At 38.4% G+C, this 7,705-nt stretch overlaps 1 protein-coding gene across 7 annotated transcripts in view; it reads left to right on the forward strand.

The window, feature by feature from the left end:
- Window positions 1–7,705, forward strand: part of Klhl24 (kelch like family member 24) — a 56,081-nt gene that overhangs the window by 18,516 nt on the left and 29,860 nt on the right. For 3 of the 7 annotated variants that reach the window (XM_031363410.1, XM_031363412.1, XM_031363413.1), the window contains one exon: window positions 4,897–4,959. The exons of the other annotated variants lie outside the window; for them this stretch is intronic. The gene's annotated coding sequence lies outside the window, so the exon portion shown is untranslated. The remainder of the gene's footprint in view (window positions 1–4,896; window positions 4,960–7,705) is intronic. 7 annotated transcript variants of the gene reach the window in all.

Consider the following 7,705-nt stretch of genomic DNA (forward strand, 5'->3'; position numbering starts at 1 on the left):
GGTGCTAACCCCGAGCTGCTGGCGTAGTGCTTGCAGCCACGGGACAGCGGCTCTGCGAAGTTATCCTTGCCTGCTCTGTCCAGCTTTAGGTAGTAAAGGGTGAGCCACAGGGCCACATTTGGGAAGCCTCGACGTTAGCTCTAGCGGATTTTAATCATAAGTCAGTTTTTTTCTGTTAGTGTTCTCAGATGTTACCTGGCACAACCACCACATGGTTGATAACGGTTTGGTGTTTTGTTTTTCTTTATTAGGATTTAATATCTATCCTTTGCCACTTAAGATTTCAACGGTGGCTTTTACTTTAAAAAAAAAAAAAAAGATAAATTGAGGTTATTCACTTAAAAGTTTTATGGTTTTGGATTTTCGAATGAGCTTTCTTCGTTTTCCCTTTTTGGGGATTTCCAGTGCCCACAATTTCGTGTATTAACCTTCCAGGTAATTCAGAAGTTTCTGAGAAGTGAGTTGAAGGTGTGTTTGGAAAACTGTATATTAAGATCACCAAACACCTAGTCATTTTCAGTCAGAAGATATTAAAGGTGGTTTTCCAAAGCTTTTAAACTTATGATGCAGCTAGGTTTTATCATTTTATCGCAGAAAAGTTGAGCTTATTCAGTGAAGCAGATATTACTGGTACACAGCCTTAATATACTTTTAAAAGATTTATTCTGTGTGAGTGTTTCACCAGCATGTATCCACCCACCTGTGTTTGGTGCCATCGAAGGCCAGAAGAGGATGTCAGATCTGGAACTGAAGTTCTAGGTGGCTCAGGTTGTCAGCTGCCTTGTGGGTGCTGGGAACCAAACATGGATCCTCTGCAAGAGCACTGCTAAACCATCCCTCCAGCCCCTCTTAATATTAAAAATCCAAGTACCGATGACTGTATTAGAATAAGAAGCTGTCTGACCAGAACACACAGTCACTGAAGGTCATTACTGAATAACTAAGGTTATTCAGTAGATCTTAATATATACCAATTCGGGGCTGGAGAGATGGCTCAGTGGTTAAGAGACTGACTGCTCTTCTGAAGGTCCTGAGTTCAAATCCCAGCAACCACATGGTGGCTTACAACCATCCATAATGAGATCTGACGCCCTCTTCTGGAGGAGTGTCTGAAGGCAGCTACAGTGTACTCACATATAATAAAAAGAAAGAAAGAAAAAAAAATATATATATATACAAATGCAATCAAGTATACTTTAATAAAAACTACCATTTGATAAGTAGAGTTTCTTTAAACAAAGCTTGTGACTTAGTCTTTAAACAGGAAGAAGAAAACAATATTCTAAGAGCTATCAGTTATATCTTAAACATTCCTGGCTCTTGTCCAGATTGCCAAAACCCTAATGCTTTTTCAGTGTGCTTTTTTAACTTCCTTGTTTTCCTGCCATTTCATTAAGAGTCAGAGGTCGAGAGTTTGGAAAATAAATACTTAGCAAATATGTTACAGCATTTATTCTTGTATGTACTTTATTTACTCTTACCTGGAAAATTTAGGACAGCTCTTTTATCAAATATGTAGGTGTGGACTCTGTAGTGAAAAATGTCAATAAAATGTCCTCACAAGCATTTATACAAAAAGATTTCATTTCTGTTGTGACTGCAACAATGATACTAGACAGCTGGATGTTTTTAACCTTTCTGTTCTTGATGCTATGAATACTACTCCCTTAAGCTCAACAAAGTGAATCCCCTGTGGGTAGTTCCAGTTATTTGGGAGACTGAAGTAAGAGCAATACTCAGTAGGTCCAGGAGTTCAAGACTAGCCTAGGCAACATAGACTTGGGAGTTGGGGGGCCAACAACAGAATAGCTAATTATCTTCAAGAATTGTAATTCTTCCAGTACCTCACCTCCCCCCACCCCCGTCGCGCGCGCTCTCTCTGTCTCTGTCTCTGTCTCTGTCTCTCTCTCTCTCTCTCTCTCCTTTGATACTGAGGACTGAACCAAGGGCCTTCTCACGTATGCTAGCCACTAAGTTCTCCTTAGTTAGCTGATCTTAGATGATCTAAAACACTCTAAACCAAGTGGAAAATAAAGAGAATGAAAACCTTCTTGCCGGGCCGTGGTGGCGCAAGCCTTTAATCCCAGCACTTGGGAGGCAGAGGCAGGTGGATTTCTGAGTTCGAGGACAGCCTGGTCTACAGAGTGAGTTCCAGGACAGCCAGGGCTATACAGAGAAACCCTGTCTCGAAAAACCAAACAAACAAACAAAAAAAGAAAACCTTCTTAAGGGTGGAGTTCATGCCTGTAATTCCAGCAAGGTGGCAGGGGACTTATAGAGTTTGCACCAAGCCTGAAATATACAGGAAGACCCTGTCTCAAACCAAAGCGGTTAGGTTTTGTTGGAGTTTCTAAAATTATTTCTGAATAGTTGGTGCAATACTATGTTAAAAATCACTGACTTCTGAGTGTTTTTGTATGTTAAAAGGCCATTTAGAATCCCAGGTCACAGAGCATTTTATTGGCACCATAGCTAGTTTAGTTGTAATAAGCAAAAACTAATTTTGGTAGCAGAAAAATAACTGTCAAAGTCCTGTTTCTCCCTCATTCCCAGCAGGAGCATGTGCTGTAGTCCTGGCTGACCTGGTACTGGCTATGTAAATTAGAATGCTCTCTGATTCACAATGATCCTGCTTCAGCGGCTGGAGTGCTGGCTGGGGTTACAAGTGTTCACTCTTGTATTGCTAGGCCTTTCATTTTTAAATAAAAATGCAGTAAGTATATTTGGGGGTGGGGAGAGGACCTACAAAATGACATTGTTTCCATGTCAGGTCTAGTGAAGAGCATAAGTCAGGCAAAGCCTTTTCAGGCAGTAAAAATGCCTGAAATTTATATATTTCATATAACTTTGTGAAATGTATATGAATATGTGAATGCTTGCTTGGTTTAGCATAGCACTTTTGTAAAAGATTTAGTCCATTGGAAGCAATTGCTAGCATTCTTTTACATTATCCTTAGATCTTTAAAGATATGTCTCTTAGTTACCCTTTCTTGGTTTTGCTTTATCCATGGTTCAGTTTGATAAAATGTAATGTGGAACATGATGGCATGGATGATTGGCACATTGATAGGTATTGTAATAGTAGCTTGTCATTTGTTTCTTGTGTTCTCGTCTTTGGAAGGCCCTAGTCGGTCCATACTGTTTATCTGTAACCTCTTTGTAGGGGATTCTTTAAAAGGAAAATGAAGCTTGTTGTGTTGCCACACTGTAAATCACACCTTATATAGCTCCTCCAAACTGTACCTTGACCACCTCTGTCCTTTGCTCTTTACCTAGTCAGATCTTCAGGATTCCATAACTGCTCATTCTGGTACCTTTAATGTCAAAGGCAGGCAGATCTCAGTATGGTTCCAGGATAACCAGGGCTACTTAGAGAAACCCTGTCAAACAGAAACCAAATATCAATTTTTTGTTTGTTTGTTTTGTGTTTTTTGTTTTTTTGTTTTTCGAGACAGGGTTTCTCTGTGTAGCCTTGGCTGTCCTGGAGCTCACGCTGTAGACCAGGCTGGCCTCGAACTCAGAAATCCACCTGTCTCTGCCTCCCAAGTGCTGGGATTAAAGGCGTGGGCCACCACCGCCTGGCCCAAATAGCAATTTTAAAAAAGGAGAAAACATAAATATTACTTTAAAGTCCTGCAGAAAATGCTGGATGAGTTGTCTTCTACTTCCAATGGTATAATTCTACACCAAGTGAATTCTGAGAGGCTCTATTCCAATCTGTGTTTGAGATTTCTGCTAGAGAAATGCTGAGAATTTGAATCTAGTCTTAGCCAGCCCTACAGTGTCTAAAATTGAATTTGGATCTAGCATTTGCTACCCTAGTGTCAGACAGTAGTGGGACTCTCTCATTGGCTTTGGGCCTTAATAACTACTGGTAAAGAATACTTATTTAGGTAGGACTAACCATCACGTGACTTACCAAGACCCAATATTCTTCATCAAGTGTACACATAAATTATTCTGCCTAATGAAAGTAAGGAAATACACAAGATAGTATTCATGTCCTAATCTTAGCTTACTTTGGGTATAAAGATGTGATTGTGGGTGTTTGAAGGTTTTTTTTAAGTTAGTTATTCATATTTGTTTTTAATATTAACTTTTGAATCTGCCTAAATAACAGTTAAATATAATTGCTATTCTATGTACTACTCTAAATCGTGGTATGTACTTTTTAGCATTCTCCTCCATCTCCTACACACACACACACACACACACACACACATACACACACACACACACACGTACATACATACATACACGCATGCATGCATGCACAACACATGTACACACACACATTCAGATACACACAATAGCTCACAGGAATTGTGCTGAATTATTTGTTGTGTAGACATTATAAGGTTCAGTAAAGCAGAAGAATTATGTATTAAAATTACTTGATAAACTTGAAGGTTCTTTATAGAAATGTATATAATAAAAGCTTAAATTAAAAGTAGGTGAGTTTTTTTTTTTAACTCTTGAGACTTTTCTCAAATTGATTCATAGCTACATATAGTACAGAGTGAATAAACTGTTTACTTTTGTCATGTTTGGTTTTGAGATCAACTTTGAATCTGCCTAAACTTAAGAGTAACTTAATTCTGTGGAATTTGAATATAATGTAAGTTTGTAGGCATTCTTCAAATATTCAAAGTGGAATTATTGCAGGATATACTTTTCTCCACCTCACCATCAAATTTAGCTTAAGTAGTAAAAGAATGTGAATATCATTGAATTTAAAATTATTAATTTCCTTTAAGAGAGTGTTACTTTTAATGATGTGTATGAAAGTGAACTTTAAGGTAAAAAGTCTTAATTTACTAAGAACTGTTTTCAGCATATTACTAATATACTTGAGCTGATAGTATCTGACTTATATGTCACTGTTCTCTATTTTAGGTGTGAAAATTTAAATAACATAAGTATTTTGCCTGGGGCTTTGGTCAAACAAATGCTGAGAAGGTATATTTATATTTATTGGCTATTGAAAGATTGTTACTAGTTTAAACCATTTCATTTCTTTAACCTGGGAACATTTGGCACTAGTCAGAATAATGGTGAATAACAGTGACCAATTCTATCAAGACAGAATCTGAGTGTGGTGAGGCACACTTGTAATCCCAACAGTCAGGAAATATGGTTACATTTTTAACTATTGCTAATTTACCTGTAAAAAAATAAGATAAGTAAAACTTTATTTGTAAAAATGGGAAAATAATGGCTTTTTATGATTAATTATATATGGGAGACTAAAAGTTAAAACTTTGGAAGCATATCATAATATAAGATGACTGTGCAAATCATTTACCTTGTGATAAGTATTAAGAATTTGTATTTGGTTCTGTTGTGGAAGGCTGGTTAATGGAGTGTTCTTAGAAAGCTCAGAGCCAGGCGGTGGTGGCGCATGCCTTTAATCCCAGCACTTGGGAGGCAGAGACAGGCGGATTTCTGAGTTTGAGGCTAGCCTGGTCTACAGAGTGAGTTCCAGGACAGCCAGGGCTACACAGAGAAACCCTGTCTTGAAAAACCAAAAAAAAAAAAAAAAAAGCTCAGAGATAGCAAGAGGTCTTACTGTGGTTTTTTTTGTTTGTTTGTTTTTTTGTTTTGTTGTTGTTGTTGTTGTTATTTTGGTTTTGGTTTTGAAACAGTTTTCATGTAGGTATGATTGTCTTGGAGCTAGCTCTGTAGACCAGGCTGGCTTCAAACTCAAGAGATCTACTTGCCTCTGCCTCCTAAGTGATGAGATTAAAGATGATTGCCATCACTGCCCAGCAAGAAAGCAAGTTTTAATTAATCTCTGTGTCCCAAAATTTACCTAATATTCCATACATTGCCCTAGCTACAGAAAGCAAGCCCATGTTGTCCTATAGGTGTCAAGGAAATGCAAATGTATGAGGAGCCCACAAGGTCTAGTAGGTGAAGGGTTGTTTCTTCTTAAGGTAGTAATTTTGTTGTCTTTGTTGGCTGGTTGGTTGGTTTGATTTGTTTTGAGTTTTTAGACAGTATATCTCTGTAAGTCAGGCTGGCCTCAAACCTGCAGCCATCTTCCTGCCTCTGCCTCATCATGGCTAAGATTGTAGGCATACATTGTCATGCCCAGCTTAAAGAGGTTTTTATTGTCAACACCAGTAGTTATAGCACTAATCAAGGTCCTAATTGTTTATTGAATTTTCTGAGCCTGAAATACAGAAATGATGGTGATGATAAACTAGGTAAGCTGATACAATGAATTCATCCTTGATTTTCTGGATGCTTGATTTGGAAACTGACTTTTAACTAATTCTATCATAATTTGAATCTAGTCTAGTAAAGATTCAAATATGAATTCCTTTCAGTGTCATAACCATTTCTGTGTGTATGCTTGTTTTGAGACAGAGTCTCATGAATCCCAAGCTAGCCTAGAACTCACTCTCTAGCTGAGGATAACCTTGAACTTGTGATGCTCCTGCCTGCCAAGGACAGCCTCAGCTTGGTTGGGAGTTCCTGAGAAAGGGGTGTTTGGGAGCTGCAAAAGAACAACTTGAAATCAATTGTGGGTACAACCTGACAGCTCTGTGTTCTACCTGAACTGGCTCTCCAGACAACTCACCTCTTGCAAGTCAAAGCCCAGTCTTTATTATTTACATATCAATTCAATTATTTACCCAGGGTCCTGTTTGATTATCCCATGAATCAGCATTTTATGCCCTTAGCCCCTTGATTCTTAGAAAAAGACAAATACTTTTTTTTTAACATAGCAAATGTATTCAGAGATCTGCCTGCCTTTGTAAGCACATTCAGTAAGCTAGCAGAGTATGATCCAGCTCTGAGATTACCATTCCTACCACCCTTGGACCTAAATTTGCCCTGTCCCAGGCTGATCTTGAACTTAGGAATCTAACTGCCTTTGTAAGCACACACAGTAAGCTACCTGGGTGGGATCTGGCTCTGAGATCACTATTTTCACCTCATCTGGACTTAAATTCCATCTTTCCCAGGCTGATCTTGAACTCAGAAATCTGCCTTTGTATTATTCTGATAATCTAGCTCATTAGTGCAGGTGCCTTTGTTCTCCCTGGTCCACGAAGCTCCTCATACAGTTCGTAATGCATCCTTATATTTTGCATAGTGAGAAATTATATGTTCTTGAACTCATGTTTTCACAGTTCTTTCCCACAGCCTTATGGGCTATCTTGAAGGTCACAGAATTTACCATTTTGCTGAGGGAATACATTCTCACCTCCCAGACTTATGCTGTTTCTAATTATCTTGGAGTTATTAACCTTAACAAGGAAAACATTCCCCAAAGAAGGAACATGAAAATACGTACATTAAGCCTTATACCCACAGCAATTGTCAGTACTCATGAGACCCATGTCTTGTTAGCTTTGCTCCAGGTGCAGAAAACCATGTCATGCTGTCCCTTCCATGGCCATGCAGGACTCGGTACCTGCCTCTACCACAGGAGTGCTATGCTTACAGGCATGCACCACCATGCTTGGTTGATCCTGAACCTCCCTGTCCTCATTCTCAGAGGACATCAAAAATATTATGTTCTTTAGTTACTTTAGAAATCTTAAGTGCTAAGAATTTAAGTTAGAGAGGAATCTAACTTGGCATCTTGTCTATGCTACTGCATATTGTCATGCATTATCATTTTGTAATTTTTGTTTTCTTCAATTCTTTTAAAGACTGGATGCCTTAGCCAGATAAGTCTGTACAAAAAAAA

This window comes from Mastomys coucha, unplaced genomic scaffold (assembly GCF_008632895.1).
Source record: "Mastomys coucha isolate ucsf_1 unplaced genomic scaffold, UCSF_Mcou_1 pScaffold12, whole genome shotgun sequence".
NCBI lineage: Eukaryota > Metazoa > Chordata > Mammalia > Rodentia > Muridae > Mastomys > Mastomys coucha.